This window comes from Macrotis lagotis, chromosome 1, assembly GCF_037893015.1.
Source record: "Macrotis lagotis isolate mMagLag1 chromosome 1, bilby.v1.9.chrom.fasta, whole genome shotgun sequence".
Taxonomy (NCBI): domain Eukaryota; kingdom Metazoa; phylum Chordata; class Mammalia; order Peramelemorphia; family Peramelidae; genus Macrotis; species Macrotis lagotis.
In genome coordinates this window covers 247724779-247746783 of record NC_133658.1, presented here as the reverse complement: position 1 = coordinate 247746783, position 22005 = coordinate 247724779, and the positions used below count along the sequence as shown (strand labels likewise).

Here is a 22005-nt window from a genome sequence, read left to right as displayed (position 1 = left end):
CCATTGCCTTGCAAAAAAAAAACACTAAAAAAATGACATGTATTATATATATTTAATTTAAGAAAATAATTTATTAAAAGTCTATTATATGGCAGACATTGTAGTAGATATTGGATATACAAAGATAAAAATGAAACAACCTCTGCCCTCAAGGAGTTCACATTTTATTGGAATCTATGACAAACACATATAATACATGCATACAAACATATATATAATTAAATATGTAATTTATAAAACAACAAAAATTTGTTAATTTTTCTATGTAGGCACAATGGGAATAGAATAAAAGCAAAAATCCTTCACTTAAGTTAGTCCCATTTAATGGAGAAGACATGTAAATGACTACATATGTACAAGACATATATACATATATATGGCAGGTAAGTGGAGGGAAGGCACTAGTAATTTCTGGAACTGAAGAGCAACTTGAAAGAACAGGACAGGCTCTTTGGAGGAGGTGGCATTTGTGTTGACCCTTGAAAGGGTCCTATGAAACTGAAGTCAGTAAGAAGTACCTTCTTGCAGTGAGGAAAAAAGACATGGAGATAGGAATTGGCAAGTTATACATTGGCTGATCAGCAAGCAGTTCAATTGAGCTGGAATGTAGAGTATAGAAAATGTAAATGAGAGTAATGTGCCACAAGTGAATGATTGCTGTTATTTTATGTCACTCTTAACACAGTGCTCAGTCAATCCATAGATGTACAGACAATTCTGATAAAGATGGAGTATATTGGACAGAAATTTTATCTATTGGTGCCATCTTCTGGATCAAACTACAAATAACAGGTCTGCTTCCCTTTCCCTGTTTTTTCCCTCTCTTCTGCAGATATAGCTAAACCCAAACTAATGCTAGAACACTGGGTGGATGTGGCGGGAAAAAAAACATTAAGGAAAAAAGTGGTGAATGTTGGCAATGGTAATGAGGTAGTCAGGTGGTTCAGTGGGCTACATTTAGAGTCAGGAAGTCCTGAGTTCAAATCCTGTCTCACTCTGTGTGATCCTGCACAATTCATTTAACCTCTCTATGATTAATTTTCTTCTCCATAAAATGAGGTAATAATAGAATCTACCTCCAAATTTTGTTGTGAGGATCAAAATGAATTAACACAGGTAACATGCTCTGCAAATCTTAAAGTATCATATAAATACTAGTTTTTATTATAACACCTTATGTTTTAACACTGCTTCAAGATTTAGAAGCTAACATAATCTTATGTGGTATTTCAATAGGGGCATAAAGGCAAGCTCTCAAAGATATGGTAGTATCAGATCATCTTACTTTTCTCCTGTATGTAGCCAAGAAGCAACAGTTAGAGTTCAACTTGGAGAAACTGACAGATTGATCTAATATTGGAAAAGGAATATGACAAGGCTGTGTCTCATTATCTTATTTATTTAACTTATATGTAGAACACATCATGTGGAATGCCAAACTGGATGAATGAAAAGTCAGAATTAAGGTTGCTGGGGAAAATATCAACCACCTCAGAGAGGAAAACAACACCATTCTGATGACAGAAAGTGAAGAATTAAAGAAGTCTCTTGATGAGGGTGAAAAGAGGAAAAATGTAAAAAGCTGGCTTGAAGCTTAACATAAAAAATAAAAACTAAGATCTTGGCATCTGGTCCCATCATTTCTGACAAAAAAGAGGGAGAAGACATGGAAGCAGTAGGGAATTTTATTTTTAGGTTCAAAGATCACTTTCGACTGCAGCACAGATCAACAGACAACTGCAGCCATGAAATTAAAAAACTCTTGATTCTTGGAAGTAAAACTGGCAAATTTGGACTGCATTCTCAAAAGCAGAGAAAAGACATCACCTTATTGACAAAGGTCCATATAGTCAAAGCTATATTTTTTCCATAGCAATGTATGACTGTGAGAGTTGAATTATAAGGAAAGTTGGAGTACTGTAGATTCTTTGAAAATGTGATGCTGGAAAAAAAATTTTAAAAATGTGATGCGGGGGGAGGGGCGGCTAGGTGGCACAGTGGATAAAGCACCTTCCCTGGAGTCAGAAGTACCTGGGTTCAAATCTGACCTCAGACACTTAATAATTACCTGTGTGGCCTTGTGCAAGCCACTTACCCCATTTGCCTTGCAAAACTCTAAAAAACAACAAAAAAAGTGATGCTGGAGAAGATTTGAGAGTTCCTTGGACAGCAGAGAGATCAAATTAATCAGTACTTATAGAAGTTAATTCAGGGTATTCACTGTAAGATCAAATACTGATGATGAAGTTTACATTCTTTGACCACATAATGAGAAAATGGAACTCCTTAGTAAAGACCCTAATGTTGGGTAAGATGGAAGGTAAAAGGCAAAGGAGATAGTAAAAGATGAAATGGATAGATAATATCATGGAAACAATGAATCTGATCTTGGACAAATAGTGAAGGATAGAAGGGACTGGTATGTTATAGTCTATTGGGTCACAAAGAGTTGGACACAACTGAATGACTAAACAACAACAATGTCCAAAATGAGGGGATAGTCATATTGTCCCCTTCTCTGGTCAGGCCGTGTTTGAAATATCAAGTTCATTTTCAGGGAGGACATTAGCAACATGTAATACTTACAGAGGATGATAATCAGAATGGTGACTCTGCTATAAGAGCACTGAATCGAAGAAAGCGGAGAGGTTTAGTATTGGAGTGGTAGAAGCTTATCTAGAATGTGATAGTCATCTTTACGTATCTGAAGGGTTGTATATATGCAGAGGTATTATACTTCTGCTTAGCCTTAGAGGGAAGAACTGATAGAAGATGGACTTTAGTTTGATGCAAGGAACAAATGATTTTTAATGTAATATTTTATTTATTTGCAATTGCACATTAAAATGATTTTTAACATTTAAAAAAGGTTTCAGTTCCTAATTCTATCCCTCTCTCCCTGAGACAGTAAACAATTCATTATAGGTTGTACATGTGTAATCATGTAAAACATTTCCATAGTAGTCATTTTATACAAAAAGATGCAAAAAAGAAAGATTGAAAGTAAAAAATTACATATTTCAGCCTGCATTCAGACAATATTAGTTCTTTCTCTAGAGGCAGATAGTTTGGATTATTTTGGATTGTTGTATTGCTGAGAATAGCTAAATTATTCACAGTTCATCATGCAGTGTTGTTAGTATGTACAATTTTTTCCTGGTTCTGTTCACTTCACTTTGTATCAGTTCATAAAATTCTTCCCTAATTTTTCTGAATCACCTTGCTCATCATTTCTTATAGTATATTAATATTCTGTCATGATCATATACCACAACATATTCAGTCACTATCCAATTGATGATCATCGCCTCAATTTCCAATTCTTTGCCACTATAAAAGAGCTGCTGTAAATATTTTTATACAAATGGGTCCTTATCCTTTTGTAAAAAAAAAATTCTCTTTGGAAAATAGACATAGCAGTGGCATTGATGAATCAAAGGATATGCACAGATTTATAGCTCTTTGGGTATACTTCCAAATTATGTTCTAGAATGGTTGGATCAGTTCACAACTCCACCAATAATGCATTCCCTTCAACATTAATCACTATCCTTTTTTGAAATATTAGTCAATCTGATAGGCATGATGTGGTACCTCATATGATAATAGATAGCTTTAATTTCTTTGTCTAAAATCTTCCTGTTCATTTTCTTGGACCATTTATAATTGGGGAATGACTTGTATTCTTATGAATTTGACTCAGTTTTCTACATATTTGAGAAATACGATCTTTATTTTACTTTATTCTTTTAGGTTTTTGCAAGGCAAATGGGGTTAAGTGGCTTGCCCAAGGCCACACAGCTAGGTAATTATTAAGTGTCTGAGGTCACACTAGAACTCAGGTACTCCTGACTCCAGGGCAGGTGCTCTATCCACTGTGTCACCTAGCCGCCCTGAGAAATGAGATCTTTATCAGAAATATTTGTTATAGGGGCAGCTAGGTGGGGCAGTAGATAAAGCACCAGCCCTGGAGTCAGGAGTACCTGGGTTCAAATCCAGTCTCAGACACTTAATTACCTAGCTGTGTGGCCTTGGGCAAGCCACTTAACCCCATTTGCCTCGCAAAAACCTAAAAAAAAAGAAATATTTGTTATAAAAATTCACCCCCCCCTTGTTTTGACTTTCCTTTTAATTTTGGTTGCACTGGTTTTGTATGTGCAAAAATCTATTATTTTTACACAATCAAAATTATCTATTTTACATTTGTGTTGTTCTCTATCACTTTTTTGGCCCAAATTCTTCCCTTATCTAAAGATCTGATAGATAAATTATTCCATGCTCCCCTAATTTATGTATGGTATCCCTGATTATATGTAGATAAGGTTTCCATTTTTGAACTTATCTTGATATATGGAATAAGATGTTGGTCTATACCTAGTTTCTGTTTTCTAGTTTTCCCAATAAGTTTTGTCAAATAATGTGAGTTTTGTTCCAAAAGTTTGGATCTTTGGGTTTATCATATACTAAATGACTATGGTCATTTACTATAATGCAATTTGTACCTAATCTATTTCACTAATCCACCACTCTATTTCTTAGCCAGTACTAGATTGTTTTGATAATTATTGTTTTATAATATAGTTTTATATCTGGTACAACTAGACTACCTTCTTTCACTTTTTTAAAAATAGATTCCCTTGATATCCTTGATCTTTTGTTCTTCCAGAGAAATTTTGTTATTATTTTTTCTAGCACTATAAAATATTTTTGATAGTTTGATTGGTATGACACTAAATAAATACATTAATTTAGATGGAATTGCCATATTTATTGTATTAGCTCAACATATTTAGGAGCAATTAATATTTTTCCAATTTTTAGATCTGATTTTATTTGTGTGGAAAGCATTTTGTAATTGTGTTCATATAATTCCTGCTTTTGTCATGGGAGGTAGATTCCCAAGTATTTTATACTGTCTGTAGTTATTTTAATTGGAATTTCTCTTTTGCTGAAGGATCTTTTTTGGTAATATATAGAAACATTGATGATTTGTGTAGATTTATTTTATATCCTGCAACTTGGCTAAAATTGTTAATTATTTCCCCTAGTTTTTTAGTTGATTTTCTAGAATTCTTTAGGTATACCATCATTTCATCTGCAGAGAGTGATAGGTTTGTGTTTTTATTACTTATTCCTTCAATTTCTTTTTTCTTCTCTTATTGCTATCATTAATGGATACCATTGCTTCACCCCAACTGTATTTATCCCCAATACAGATAATGCTTGTTGATGGTTTTAGATAAATATTATTTATTATTTTAAGTTCCATTTATTCCTATTCCTAGTGTGTTTTTTTTTTAAATAGGAATGGGAGTTTTATTTTGTCAACAAATTTTTGAGATAATCATTTGATTTCTATGGTCAATTATCTGATAGTTTCCCCAATATTGAACTAGCCTGAACTCTTAGTATAAATCCCACCTGATCATAGTGTATGATCTTTGTGGTATATTGTTATAATCTCCTTGCTGTTATTTTATTTAAATTTTTTGTATCAATATTCATTTGGGAAATTGGTCCATAATTTTCTTTATCTGTTTTTGTTCTTCTTGGTTTAGGTATCAGGACTGTATTTGTACCATAAAAGGAACTTAGTAGTATTCTTTTTTTGCTAATTTTTCTAAATAGTTTCTATGGTATTGAGATTAATTATTCTTTAAATATTTGGTTGAATTTATTTGTGAATCCATCTAGTCCTGGGAATTTTTTCTTAGGAAGTTCAATAATGACTTGTTCAATTTCTTTTTCTAAAACTGAGCTACTTAAGTATTCTATTTCTTCTGTTAATCTGGAGAATTTATATTTTTGTCAATATTTGTCCATTTCATTAAGATTGTCAAATTTATTGGCACATAATTGGGCAAAAGAGTTCCTAAAAATTGTCTTAATTTTCTCTCCATTGGTGGTGAATTTATCCTTTAATTTTTGATACCTATAATTTGGTTTTTCTTCTTTCACAAGGAACAAATTCTTAACATTTTTTGATTGTTCAGTCATTCCAATCATGTCTGATCCTTTGTGACCTCTTTTGGGGTTTTCTTGCCAAATATACTGGACTGGTTTGCCATTTCCCTCTCCAGCTCATTTTTCTGAAGCAAACAGAATTAAATAACTTGGTCCAGAGTCATACAGCTAGTAAGTATCTGAGGTGGTTTTGAATTCATATCTGGATTTCTAAAAGTGAGATGCAAATTTGGTACTATATTAAAAAGCTGTTAAACTATGCATAGATTTTGACCCAGTTCATATCACTACTATGTCTATATCCCAATGAGAACAAAGAGGAAGGGAAGATCATATGTAAATATGTATATTTATATGTGTGTATATCTCTCTATCTCTATCTCTATCTATCAGTTTGTTTTTTTTTGTAGTGACAAAGACTTGGAAATTGAAAAAATAAATGAGGAATGATTAAATAAGTTGTATCAGATGAATGTGATGGAATAATATTGTACTTTAAGGAATAATTAAGGGGATGGTTTCAGAGAAAACTGAAAAGATTTCCAGATGATGCAGAGGGAACAAGTATAACCAGAACAATTATTACAATTACAACAGACTTTGAAAAACTTAGGAACACTGAAGAATGCAATGCCCAACCACATTTCCAGAGGATTCTTATCTCCAGATAAAGAGATGATTAACTCAGAGTACAGAGTGAGACTTCTTTTTTTTTCTTTTCTCTCCTGTACTTTTCTTCCTTCCTTCCTTCCTTTCTTTTCCTTTCCTTCTTTCTTTTACATAGTCAAAACAGGAGAGTTTTGCTCAACTGAACATTTTGTAAAGGTACTTTGTTTTTCTCTCTTAATGAGTGTTGGGGAAGGAGGAGGGGAGGTAAGTTTCTTTGCTGGGGAAAAATTATAAATAAAAAACAATGGTCTGCTTGAGTGAGTAGAAATGGGGCAGGAAATGAAAGGGAAGTGGATAGTGGAGGAGACATACTGAGGAAAGGTAATAAGCTCCTCATCTCTAGAGGTCTTCAAATAGAGATTGCATAGATTCTTGGTAAAATATTGTAGAAGGAATTTCTGTTTCCATAAGACTTGGACAAAATAACCTAAACCCTTTCAGAGTTTAAAAACTATAATTCTGTTTACAAAATACTTTTACATCTATGAACTGATTTAACCCTCACAAAAGCCCTATGATGCAGGAATGGCAGAGCAAGGATTATCATCCCCTTTATACAGAAAAAGAAACTGAGTCTCAGACAAAAGAAGGGATTTGGTCAATATCATACAAATAAGTAAGTGAAGAAGCAGAAATTTGACTCCTAGGCTAGAGTTCTTTCCTCTTAGTTTAAAAAAAATACAAGAATTTTTATTCAAGTCAACTTTCATTTATAAACTTTCCAGTGGATTGCTGAAGATTGACCACTTTCCATTGGGAAAAAAAAAGCAGTAAAAAAAACCTTTAGAAAAAGGTTCTGTGTATTTCCCAATATTTCCAATGTTCCTTCCAAACTCTAAAATCCTATGATCCTAATGTACTATAATCAATAAAATGCTGGACTTTGAGTCAAGAAAACCTTAGTTCAAATCCTACCTTAGACATATACTAGCTATGTGACCCTGGGCAAGTCACTTAAACTCTTTATTAAAGTATAAGATATCCTTGACTCTAGCCACATGTCCAGCTCACCTTTGTCTCTAATATATCTTTGTTGTCATTAAATCATAGCCCAAAATTTAATTTCATTTTCCTCCTAGCCAATCTCATTCCTATTTCTAACTATCTGGGGCAGCTAGGTGGCGCAGTAGAGCACCAGCCCTGGAGTCAGGAGTACCTGAGTTCAAATCCGGCCTCAGACACTTAGTAATTACCTAGCTGTGTGGCTTTGGGCAAGCCACTTAACCCCATTGCCTTGCAAAAACCTAAAAAATAAAAGAGAGAGAGACTCCTCTGAGCAAAAAAGGAAAGTTTATCTTGGAAAGGGCATAATCCAAGTCTCACAAAGGTAGTGAAGATCAAGGAGCTGCCTTGAGGTGACAGTCAAGGAAGATTATATGGCCTAGCACGATTCCCCCCCTCCCTAGTCCCCTCTCTTCCAACTTGATTGGTTAAGGTTTTCAGAGTTACAATCTTTACACAAAAAAATCTACCCAGCAACAAAGAGAAGAATAAAAGGTTTTCATAAAATATTACCTCACCATCTAGATGGCTAGGGTATCAGAAGAAGATTTCTAATGACCTTCTGGTAAATGAATTAATGTCTGAGCATGCAAGGTCTTCTTAGTTTAGCACTTATCAAACAAGAGAAGGCAGACTACTGTTCTCACAGCCCATTATCAAATAGGTGGCTAACTAAGACTGCAAGGTCTCTTTTCTGGAACTATTCAACTATTTCCCTCCCTAACAGAATCAATGCAAGGTCTTTCTGGAAATAGTCCACTGTTTCACTCCCTAGCAGAATCGGGATGGTGTCTGGCTAGGAATGCAAGGCCTCTTTCCCTCTTCTAAGAATAGTCTAAGGGTAATAGTCTGTCTTTGTTGTATTGATTTTTAACCCTGAGAGGACTTCACTGGGAATGTTAACTCTTAAGAGGGAATATTCCACTCAATATGTTTCCTAATTTATGGGCATCCCCATTCTTTGCCATTTCAAAAAACTATAAATATTTTTGTCTATCCTTATAGTTTATTTGCTTAGGGCTAATCTCTACTTTAATTTATTCTTCCTATAATTGCCCCTAACCTTCTCTTCTTTCCCTCCTATTTCTTTGTTGCATGAAATGTATTTTGGTATCCAACTCTGTGAGTGTGTGTGTGGGGGGTGGTGTTTGTGTGCATGAGTATACACATTCTTCTTCCTTTGGAAGCCCAATGATTCTTAAATTGTCTCTCCTAGTTCTGTTCTCAAGGTCAGTGGTTTTGCCAATGATGTATTTTACATTTTCTCCTATTTTTTTGATTTTTTTTGGTTTTGTTTAACACATCCTTGCTGTCTCATGAAGTCATTAGTTTCCATGGACACCATTCTTTGTTTTAGAGAAGAATTTTCTTCATTTACCTTTTAGAACTCCTTTTCCAACTGGTCAATTCTATTTTTGAAAGAGTTTTCCATTTGACCAATTGTAATTTTGAGAGAATTATTTTCTTTTTGCATTTGTCCAATTGTATTTTCCAAGGATTTCTTTTCTTGTTGCAAGGTGTTTTCTCTCCCAAATTTTACAATTGATTTTTAAATTCCTTCCTGATTTCTTCAAGGCAGTTTTTCTGGACTGGAAATCAATTCACATTCTCCTCAGAGATTCTAGATCTTTCTGAGTTAGGGTCTTTACCTTCTAGGTAGTTTTCTATGGATCTTCCTTTCCACTAGCTTTTCTTCATTTCCCTGAGATCTTGTGTTGGGGGAGGGGCTGGTTCACAAAAGTTTGGTATTGAGATCCCTAGAGGCTTTACTCAGGAAGTTTAATAACTCCAAGTGAGCTAGCCAGTAGGAGGTGCTAGAGGCTTTGCTCACTGAAGGGAGTGGGTGGCACTGCTGGATACTTTTATCCTTGAACAATGTGGGCTATGCCCCAGGTAAGGTAATTAATCTCCCTATACAGCTGAGGGAGCTCTGCTGCCCACACCTGAGCCTGGTTGGGGGGGGCTGTTACTGTGTTTGTTCTGAGAAGAGGTTTCAGCTGAAATGAAGGTGTGGAGTCTGAGGTCCTCCAGACCAGAGGAGACAAGTAGATTGATGTCTGCAGCTCTCAGAGCTGGAACTTGCCCTCTGGCCCTATCAAAGTAACTCAGTCCCACAGTCAATGACTCCGCACCCCACTTGGTTCTGCCATTGCTTATGGTTTAGACAAGACAGAGGGAGAGAAAAATATCCTTGTATTTGATCTGGGTGGTGGCACCTTCGATGTGTCCTTGCTCACCATTGACAATGGAGTATTTGAAGTAGTGCCCACAAATGGTGACACTCATTTGGGTGGAGAAGACTTTGATCAATGAGTAATGGAACACTTTATTAAGTTGTACAAAAAGAAAACTGGAAAAGATGTGAGGAAAGACAACAGAGATGTGCAGAAACTTCGATGGAAGGTTGAGAAGGCTAAACGGGCCTTTGTCTTCTCAACATCAGGTTAGAATTGAAATTGAATCTTTCTTTGAAGGGGAAGACTTCTCTGAGCCACTCACTCATGCCAAGTTTGAGGAGCTAAACATGGATTTGTTCCAATCTACTATGAAGCCTGTCCAGAAAGTACTAGAAGATTCAGACTTGAAGAAGTCTAATATTGATGAAATTGTTCTTGTTGGGGGCTCTACTCATATCCCTAAAATACAACTGTTAGTGAAAGAATTTTTCAGTGGCAAAGAGCCATCCCGGGGCATCAATCCAGATGAAGCTGTTGTCCAGGTGCTGCTGTCCAGGCTGGTGTATTGTCTGGTGACCAAGATACTGGTGATCTGGTGCTCCTTGATGTATGTCTTCTCACACTTGGCATTGAAACTGTTGGTTGTGTCATGACCAAATTGATCCCAAGAAATACTGTTGTACCCACCAAGAAATCCCAGATCTTTTCTACTGCTTCTGATAATCAGCCAACTGTCACTATCAAAGTCTATGAAGGTGAGTGACCTCTGACAAAGGATAATCACCTCCTGGAAACATTTGACCTAACCGGAATTCCTCCTGCTCCTCGTGGGGTCCCTCAGATTGAAGTAACCTTTGAAACAGATGTGAATGGTATTCTTTGGGTCACAGCTGAGGACAAAGGCACCGGGAACAAGAGCAAGATCACAATCACCAATGATCAAAACCACCTTACACCAGAAGAGATTAAGAGGATGGTAAATGATGCAGAGAAGTTCACAGAGGAGGACAAGAAGCTTAAGGAGCGTATTGATAGCAGGAATGAGCTGGAGAGTTATGCCTATTCAATAAAGAACCAGATTGGTGATAAAGAAAAACTGGGTGGAAAGCTCTCCTCTGAAGACAAGGAGATTGTGGAAAAAGCAGTAGAAGAAAAGATTGAGTGGCTTGAGAGTCACCAAGATGCAGAGATTGAAGATTCCAAAGCAAAAAAGAAGAAACTCGAAGAGATTGTCCAGCCTATTGTTAGCAAGCTCTATGGTGGTGCAGGCCCTCCCCCAGGGAGTGAAGAAACAGGAACCAGAGGGTAAAGTAGTTATTGAAAGAATACACCTGCGGCAGCTAGGTGACATAGTGGATAAAGCACTGACCCTGGAGTCAGGAGTACCTGGGTTCAAATCTGGTCTCAGACACTTAATAATTACCTAGCTGTGTGGCCTTGGGCAAGCCACTTAACCCCATGCAAAAAACCTAAAAAAAAATATTGAGTTTTAAATTCTTTGTTCTCTCCCTTTTTCTTGAGAAGGCAAGAGATTTGATACAAGATCACTTTGCTGATATACAAAATATATTTGCATATTAGCCATGTTGCAAAAGAAAACGCAGACATTCCCCCACCCCCAAAAAGAAAAATAGAAGATTTTTTTAAAAGAATGCTTCAATATGCATTCATACTTCATCAGTTCTTTTTCTAGAAATGAATGGCATTTTTCACAAGTCCTTCAGAATTGTCTTGGATCATTGTAATTGATAGATATCTATTCAATTTCCAATTCTTTGCCACCAAAAAAAAGAGCTGCTGTAAGTATTTTTGTACATATTGGTCCTTTTCCTTTATTTTTTTCCCCTTTAAATCTCTTTGAGATATAGACCTAGTAGTATTGCTGGATCAAAGGATATGCACAGTTTGGTATCCCTTAGGGGATAGATTCAAGTGGCTCTCCAGAATGGTTGGATAACTTTATAACTCTACCAACAGTGCATTAATATCCCAATTTTTCCACACCCAACAACATTATTTCATTTTCCTTTTCTGTGTTATTTACTCAATCTGGTAAGTGTGTCATAGTACCTCAGAATTGTTTTATTTGTATTTCTCTAATCAATTTAGAACATTCAAAAATATGACAATAGATAGCTTTGACTTCTGAAAACTTAGTTGTATCTTTTGACCATCAGTTGAACTACATGAATTCTTATAAATTTTTCTCCATTTTCTACATATTTGAGAAATGAGACCTTTATAGAGAAATTTGTTATTAAAAATTCCCCCTCCCCCCATTCCAACCACAGTTTTATTTTAATTTTATTCTTGTTTTCATTGGTTTTCTTTGTGTAAATCTTTTAAATTCAATGTAATTGAAATTCTCCACATTTATCATCCCATACTGCTTTCTTTCTCTTATTTGGTCACAAATTCTTCCCTTATCCATGGACCTAACAGGTAAAATATTTCATTCTTCTCTAATTTGCTTATGATATCACATTTTATGTCTAAATTATATGCCCAGTTTGCTCTTATCTTGCTAGTGTGAGATATTGTTTAGTTGGTCACTCATGACTGACACTTCATGACCCCACAGACCATAATATCCATGGTGTTTTCATGGCAAAGATCCTGGAGTGGTTTGCTATTTCCCTCTCTAGTGGAGAAAGGTAATCAGAGGTTTAGTGATGTGCCCAGGGATACATAGCTAGTGGTAAATGATCTGAGGCTGCATTTGAAGTCAAGTCTTTCTGACTCCAGGCTCAATGCTTTATTTATGGACCCTATTTATGCCAAACTGCTTTTCAGTTTTCCCATAAATTTTTATCAGATAGTAAGTTTTGGGGGCGGCTAGGTGGCAATGGGGCAGCTAGGTGGCATAATGGATAAAGCACCTGCCCTGGAGTCAGGAGTACCTGGGTTCAAATCCAGTCTCAGACACTTAATAATTACCTAGCTGTGTGGCCTTGGGCAAACTACTTCACCCCATTTGCCTTGCAAAAACCTAAAAGAAAAATAGTAAGTTTTTGTCCTCAAAACTTGGATATTTTGGTTTTAAAATACTAGATTATGGTCATTTACTACTGTGTTTTGTGTACTTAATGTATTCTATGATCCAATATTCTATTTCTTAACCAGTACCTGATTGTTTAGATGATAACTGCTTTGTAATATACTTTGAGATTTAGGTAGAATTGTCATTTTTATTTTATTGACTCAGACTGCTCATGAGCAATTAATATTTCTCCATTTGTTTAGATCTGACTCTGTGTGGAAAATGGTTTGTAACTGTGCTCATAAAGTTTCTGGGTTTAGCTTGACTGGACTGCCAAGTATTTTATATTGTCTAGTTATTTTATTTTTTAAAATTTCCTGAAATATAATTTCATTATTTTCCAGAAACATTTAAGTACATTCATTAAATATAGGAGTCAGTATTTTGTTACTATCTAGAAATTTTGCCTGACCCTTTTGAACAAATTGAAATTCATCTTTATAACTCATATATAAAGGGGCAGCTGGGTAGCACAATGATTAGAATACAAGAACATGAGTTCAAATTCAGCCTCCAGCAATAGTTGACATTTACTAGTTGTATGACCCTGGGCAACTCATCCAACCCTGATTGCCTCACAAAAAAAAAAATCAAATGTCTATTGTTATTTTTTCCTTTTTTGTTTTTGTTTTTTATTTTGGCAAGGCAATGAGGTTAAGTGACTTGCCTAAGGTCACACAGCTAGGTAATTATTAAGTGTCTGAGGTCACATTTGAACTCAGGTCCTCCTGACTCCAGGGCCAGGGCTCTATCCACTGGGATACCTAGCTGCCCCTTGTCTATTGTTATTTTAAAAGGAATTTCTCTAACTCTTGATGCTAGCTTTTTGTTGATGATTTCTGAGTTTATTTTAAATCCTGCAACTTTGCTGAAGTTAATTATTTCAGCTAACTTTTTAGTTGGTTCTCTAAATATATCTGCAAAAGTGATAGTTTTGTTTCCTCATTGACTTTTTTAATCTCTTCTTTTTCTTTTCTTTTTGTTATAGCTAGCATTTTTAGGAAAAAATATTGAATAAAAATGGGATAATGTGTATCTTTACTTCACTTTAATTTTATTGAGCTTTCTGGCACATCCCCTTATGATAGATACTACTTATTATTTTAAGGAAAGCTCCATTTATTCTTTTGTTTTCTAGTATTTTTTGATAGATATTCACATTGTCATCTCCTTACTTCTTTCTTATTAATTTTTGGTTAGATTTATACAGTTCTGAGTGGGAAAATTATGGTCCTCTCCTAGTATATAGTTTTATTATTTGCTCCAGTAATTCATATAAATTTTCCTTAAGAAGTTGAGCCAAGATGGCAGCATGAAGTCAGGAATTCCTAGAAACTCATCCTCCCAAAACTCCAAAAGCTGGCAAATTATGGCTCTAGCCAAAATTTAAAGGGGCAGAACCCACAGAAAACCCGAGTGATACAATTTCCCAGTCCAAGATAATTTAGAAGTACTGCAGGAAAGGTCTGTTTCACTGGAACACTGAGGGTTGGAAAGAGCCACAGTGCAGCCAGCCCACAGTGCAGCTAGCTCACAGTGCAGCCAGCCTGCAGCACAGTTAACCCGAGCAAACCACTTCCAGTGTCCAGGAACAGAGTCTGATGTGCCTGGGTCCTGAGAGTGCCTGGGTTGGTGGTAGAGGGGGCAGTCTCCAGAACTCTTGGCCTAGGGATTGCCAGGGACAGCTTGAAGGGATGGTAAGAGAACTCTGCCACACTAGAGTGAGCATGAAGCCCAAGCCAGCAACAGCCTCAGAGCAGCCCTGCAGTGGGCCTGGGGAGCCACCCAGCAGCTACTCCCAGATCACTGAACCCACAGACAGTAATAGCGTAGGGAGAGACTGCAGAGATCTCTCTGCTATCCCTGGTGCAGGACTCTGCTGTTTGCTTTGGTTTAGGTCACAGTTTTGGGCCCCCACTACCATAGTGGAACAGGGACCCTTCTCACAGCTCCAGGGCAGAGGGGAGTGCTTGTGGTTATACACAGACCAGAGCATAGGCAAGAGAGCAGTCAGAACCTTTCAGAAGATTTTGAAGGAATTGGGGTCTCAAGGGCAGGGGTAATCCTCAAAACCCGCATAAACTTTGGAAGTACAGTAAATCAGTCATAAGCTGAGGAAATGAGTGAACAACAGAAAAAGAACTAGATTATAGAAAATTATTTTGGTCCTGTGGAGGTTCAAAATACACACTCAGAAGATGACAAAGACGAAGCTCTATAACCAAAGCCTCCAAGAGAAATAGGAAATGGGCTCAGGTTATGAGCAAATTAAGAAAAGATTTTGAAAAACAAGTAAGGGAGGTAGAGGAAAAATTGGGAAGAGAAATGAGAGTGATGTACATAAATCATGAAAACCAAGTCAGCAGCTTGATCAAAGAAAAACAAACAACTACTGGAGAAAATAACCAAAAAACAGCTTTAGTCAAATGGAAAAAACAACCCAAAAGACCAATGAGGAGAATGCCCTAAAAAAGCAGAATTGGCCATTTGGAAAAAGAGATTTAAAAAAAGCTCTCTGAAGAAAATATCTCCTTCAAATGAAGAATGGAGCTAAAGGACACTGATGACTTTGCAAGAAAACTAGAAACAATAAAACAATGCTAAAAGAATGATAAATTAGAAGAAAATATGAAATATTGCATTAGAAAAACAACTGACCTGGAAAAACAGATCCAGAAGAGATAATTTAAAAATTATTGGGCTACCTGAAAGTCATGACCAGGAAAATAGCCTAGGCTTCATTTTTGAAGAAATAATAATACAGCAAAATTGCCCTGAGATCCTAAAAGCAGAGGGCAAAATAGAAATGAAGGGAATCCACTGGTCACCTGTAAGAGTGATTCCTGTAAGAGGTTCCCCCCTTAAAAAAAACCTCCCAGAAATATTATAGCCAAATTCCAAAACTCCCAAGTCAAAGAAAATACTACAAGCTGCCAGAAAGAAACAATTCAATCACCAATGGCTCTATAGTCAGGATTACACAGGATTTGGCAGATCTATATTAAGGGCTCGTAGGACTTGGAATATGATATTCCAGAAGGCAAGAGAGCATGGCTTACAACCAAGAATCAAGTACCCAGCAAAACTGAACATCCTCTTTCAGGGGAAAAGATGGATTTTCAATGAAACAAAGGTCTTTCAAACTTTCCTGTTGAAATGACCAAAGCTGATTAGAAAGTTTGATCTTCAGGTAGAAGACTCAGATGAAGCATTGAGAGCATGAATGGGAAGAGCAAATTATGAGGAATTTAAAGATGTTGAACAGTATTTATTCTTGTATAGGAAGATGATACTGATAGTTTATATGACCTTTCTCATTTATAAGAGCAGTTATAGACAAAGCACAGGAGGGAGTTGAATATAATGGCATAATATAGTACAAAGATGGAGTCAATGGGTGATTAAGGAAAGAGTGGGAGAAAAGGAAAGGAGAGGTAGAATGGGTTAAGATATTTCACATCAAAGAGTCAAGAAAAGAACTTTTGCAATAGAGTGGAAGGGGCGAAGTTGAGGGGGAATGAACGAGCCTTCATTCTCATCAGAAATGACTCAGTGAGAGGCAGCTAGGTGGCTCAGTGGATAAAGCACCAGCCCTGGAGTCAGGAGTACCTGGGTTCAAATACAGTCTCAGACACTTAATTACCTAGCTGTGTGGCCTTGGGCAAGCCACTTAACCCCATTTGCCTTGCAAAAACCTAAAAGAAAAAGAAAAGAAATGACTCAGTGAAGAAATAACACATGCATTCAATAGGGTATAGAAATCTATCTTAGCCTAGAGAAAAATGAGAGGAAAGGAATGAGATAAGGGGGATGGGAGGCAGGGGAGTAGGTGATAGAAGAGAGGGAAGATCATGAGATGAGTAGGGACTCAGATACAATGCACTTCTAAGGAGGGACAGGGTGAAGGAGAGAGAGAGAGAGAGAATAGAATAAATGTGAGTGGAGAGGAATAGAATGGAGGGAGATACAGCTAGTAATAGCTGTGGGAAAAGATATTGAAGCAACTTCTCTGATGGACTTGTGATATAGAAGGCAACCCATCCCAGAGACAGAGCTTATGGAGTCTAAACACAGACTGAAGTACATTATTTTTTTTCTCTCACTTCATTTCTCTTGAGGTTTATCTTTGGGGGAAGGGGTATGTTTACCTTCACAACAAAATTATTGTAATAATATGAAAATAAATAAATAAATAAGACAAGGCCTGAAATGAAGAAAGGGAGTTAGGGAGGAAGAAAGGAAGGAAGAATGAAAAGAAGGATGAAACATTTATAAATGTAGAGAAAAGACAGAAAGAAATTCAAAGGAAAACAAAGATAAGTGGGACAGCTTTTAGAGCTAACACTGAATTTAGCATATATTTAAAAAAAAATAATGGGGGAAGCTAGATGTTGCAGTGGATAGAGCAATGGCTCTGGTGTTAAGAGGACCTGAATTCAAATCCAGCCTCAGATACTTAATAATTACCTAGCTGTGTGACCTTGGGCAAGTCACTTATCCCATTGCCTTGCCTCCTCCCTAGAAAATAACCCAGGTTCTATGTAATTGAACTTGCAGTTTTATATACATTTTTCTATTATTTGTATATGACAATGGTTATGTTTGTCGGTGTTCAAAATACTAAAACATTTTTAAAGTAAAAAAAATTCCTTAAGAGTGTGGATGGTATGCATATATGCTTAGTATTAATATTACTTTATTGTCTATGGAACATGTTTTAGCAAAATGTGGTTTCCTTGCTTGTCCCTGGCTTTGTTTGAGATTATGATTGCAATCCTTGCCTTTTTTTTTTTAACTTCAGTTGGAAAAAAAAATTCTGCTCCAGACCTTTTACTTTGTGGATGTAAACTCTGCTTCAAGTATGCTTCTTTTCTTTTTTTATTCTCTCTCTTTTTTTGGCCAGGTAATGAGGTTAAGTGACTTGCCCAAGGTCACACAGCTAGGTAATTATTAAGTGTCTGAGGTAACATTTGAACTCAGGTCTTCCTGACTCCAGGGCCTGTTCTCTATCCACTGCTACACCTAGCTACCCCAAGTATATATTGTCATTTTCTTGTTTTTCATCTACTCTACTATCTGCTTCAATTTTGTGGCTGAATTCATGCCATTCACGTTCCCAGTTATGATTTTACTATGTATTTTCCTTCAGTCTCCTCGCTCCCATCCCAGTTTATCCTTCTCTTTCTTTTTTTTACTCTCTCCTTCCCTAAAAGTCTGTTTTGCTTCTGACTACCAACTTCCTCAATCAGCCCTCCTTCTACGAGCTCTGTCCTTTATCTTAAACCCTTCCTCTCTTACTTCCCTGCAAGATAGATTTCTTTTCATTGCATTTTTCTTTTAGGTTTTTACAAGGCAATGGGTTTAAGTGGCTTGCCCAAGGCCACACAGCTAGGTAATTATTAAGTGTCTGAGGCCAGATTTGAACTCAGGTACTCCTCACTCCAGGGCAGGTGCTCTATCCACTGTGCCACCTAGCCACCCACCGAAGATAGATTTCTATACTCAAATGAGTATATGTGTATGTCACTCCCTCTTTGAACCAATTCTGATGAGGGCAAAGTTCAAGTCACCACCCCTGTTTTTCCATCTTACCCATAAAAAGCTCTTCCTCTCACACCTCTTTTATGTGAGATGATTTTTCCCATTTAACCTCTCCCTTTCCACTTTGCTCAGTGTATTCCTCTTTCTCATCACTTAATTTTATTTTTACCTCATCCCATCACAGTCAGCTTGCACCCATGGTCTATATGGTTTAACAATATAGTCTAACTTCCCTAATAATGAGAAAGTTACAAATATCTTCTTCTCATATAGGGATGTAAACAGTTTAACCTTATTGAATACCTTATGATTTCTCCTTTATATTTACATTTTTATTATTTTATTGAGTCATATTTAAAAGTCAAGGTTTCTATTTAGCCATGGTCTTTTCATCAGGATTGCTTAAAAGTCTTCTGTTTCATTAAATATTCCTTTTTTTTTTACCCTATAGAATTACACTCAGTTTTTCTCAGTAGGGTGATTGTAATCCTAGTTTCCTATATCTTCTAAAATATCACAATCCAAAACTTTCAGTCCTTTTTCATAGAAGCAGCTAAATCTTGTATCATCATGTCTCTGGCTTCATAATATTTAAATTGTTTTTTTCTGCTTCTGGCAATATTTTCTCCTTGACCTGGAAGGTCTAGAATTTGGTTATAATATTCCCAGGCATTTTCTTTTGGGATATTTTTCAGGAGGTGATTGATGAGTTTTTTCAACTTCTATTTTTATCTTCTGATTATAGGATGTCAGGGCAGTTTTCCTTGATAATTTTTTTGAAATGTGATATCTGGGTTCTTTTTTTGATCATTGATTTCACGTAGTCCAATAATTCTTAAATTATCTTTCCTAGATCAGTTTTTCAGGTCTATTGTTTTTCCAATGAGATAGTTCACATCTTTTCTGTTTTTGTTCTTTTGAACAAAAACATTAGATTCTACTTGTCCCATTCTACTTTTTTTTTTTTCAGGTTTTTGTAAGGCAAATGGGGTTAAGTGGCTTGCCCAAGGCCATACAGCTAGGGAATTATTAAGTGTCTGAGGTGGAATTTGAATTCAGGTACTCCTGACCCTAGGGCCAGTGCTCTATCCACTGTGCCACCTAGCTGCCCCCCCCCATTGTACTTTTTAAGGAGTTGTTTTCTTTAATGAATTTTTGAATATATTTATCTATTTAGCTACTTTGACTTTTTAATGAGTTCTTCAATTCAGTGGACTTTTGTGCTTCTTTTTCCACTTGACTGATTCTGTTTTTTAAGGTATTATTTTCTTCATTACTTTTATGTTTCTTTTACCAAGCTGTTGACTCTTTTTTTCATGATTTTCTTTCATCACTCTCATTTCTTTTCCAATTTTTCCTCTAGCTCTCTTATTTAATTTTTAAAATCCATTTTCAGCTCTTTCATGAGATTTTTCTTTGGGGCTTTGAATGTAGCAGTTCTGAATTTGTTGTTTTCTTCTATGTTTATATTTTGATCTTCCCAGTTACCATAGTAATTTTTTGTGATCAGTTCTATTTTTTTACTGTTTACTCATTATTCCAGTCTCTTTCTTGATTTTTTAACTTTATGTCAAAGCTGATTCTGTTCCTGGGATGAAGGAAATACTTTCCCAAGCTTGAGAGTTTTGTGTGAGTGTGTGTATACACACACACACACACACACACACACACACACACACACACACAAACAAACAGCTGTTTACAGAGCTAGTTCTGGAGTGTCTGTAAGTTTTTAGTTCTTCCAAGGTGGTATGATCTAAGGAGAAATGTGGTCATTGCTCCCCTGTTCTGTGAGCAAATAGAAGTATTCTTCTTCTCTGCCCTGGAACTGTGACAAAGACCCCTGCTCCCCTGTGACCACAAGTGCTTCCTTTTTTATTCTTATATTTTATTTACTTTTCCAACTGCATACAGAGATAGTTTTCAGTAATCATTTTTTGTAAAGTTTTGAGTTTCGCATTTTCACCCTCCTTCCTTTCTTTCTCCCTTCCCCCAACAGAAAACACTCTAATAGGTTTATTTGGATAACTATGTTAGGCATATATACATATTAATCATATTGTGAAAGAAGAATCAAATCAAAAAGGGAAAATATGGAGAGGAAAAACCATAATATCTAAGACAGTTTTTAAACATTGAAGATCGAAAACTTTGGTCTGCATTTAACTTCATAGTTCCTTTTCTGGATATGGACAATATTTTCCATCATAGGTCTTTTAGAATTGTCTTTGAAATGCTACAAGTGCCCAAAGGGCATCGAAAATGTGTATACCCTTTGATCCAACTATACCACTACTGGGTCTATACCCTGAAGAGATGATGAAAAAGGGTAAAAACATCACTTGTACAAAAATATTCATAGCAGCTCTGTTTGTGGTGGCAAAGAATTGGAAATCAAGTAAATGTCCTTCAATTGGGGAATGGCTTAACAAACTATGTTATATGTATGTCACAGAACACTATTGGTCTATTAGAAACTAGGAGGGACGGGAATTCAGGGAAGCCTGGAGGGATTTGCATGAACTGATGCTGAGTGAGATGAGCAGAACCAGAAGAACATTGTACATCCTATCAGCAACATGGGGTGATGATCAGCCCTGATGGACATGCTCATTTCATCAGTGCAACAATCAGTGACAATTTGGGGCTGTCTGGGATGGAGAACACCATCTGTATCCAGAGAAAGAATTGTGGAGTTTGAATAAAGACCAAAAACTATTACCATTAATTTAGGGGGGGGGAAGTTATCTTATTTTGTAATTCTGCTATCTCTTATACTTTATTTTTCTTCCTTAAGGATATGATTTCTCTCTCATCACATTCAATTTGGATCAATGTATAACATGGAAACAATGTAAAGACTGACAATTTGCCTTCTGTGGGGGGTGGGGGGAGGGAAGCAAGATTAGGGGAAAATTGTAAAATTCAAAATAAATAAAATCTTTAAAAGAAAAAAATAAAATAAAGTTGTTTTGAAATCTCAGGTGAGTCCCTGGCTTTACTCTGCCAATTTGGTTCTGTTCCATGCTTCCTTCCCATTCCCCCTCCTCCATCTGAAATATCTTAAGCAAAAGTTAGAGACTGTTCATGTCTAGCGTCTTTCCAAAAAGAATCAACAGGGTCCTTTCTAGAAAGATACTCACTGTTCAAAGTTGTACAAAACTTATATAGGACAGCTATATAAAATCCTCTCCAAAAAAGAAGTGCATAAAACCCAATAGATTCATAAATTCACATTAACAAATATTTAAAATATGAAACAATTACTCATCACCTCTTTTGTACTCTCCCAGGAGGTAAAAACTCCTGGGAGACATGAACAATTGTTCAGGGTAGACATTCACTGGGGATTTGTATGGAATGAGCAGTTCATAATTTCTTGATATTCTGACCAGTCAGATAGGGCTTAGGTTTTCTTGGTTCTTTTACCTTTAGCAATCTTCTAGGTTTCAAGAAGTTGTTGAAACAGCATTTCCTACCAGACAACCAATCCTAACCTTTAGAACTCATGAGACTTTTAGGGCAGACAGGTGGTGCAGTGGATAGAACACCAGCCCTGGAGTCAGGAGGACCTGAGTTCAAATGAGACCTCAGACACACTTAGTTGTGTGA

The 22005-nt window shown here is 36.3% G+C and overlaps 1 pseudogene; it reads left to right on the top strand.

Annotated features, from left to right (window-relative positions):
• Positions 1-9759: 9759 nt before the first annotated feature.
• On the top strand, positions 9760-11121 carry LOC141488769 (endoplasmic reticulum chaperone BiP pseudogene; annotated as a pseudogene).
• Positions 11122-22005: the final 10884 nt, after the last annotated feature.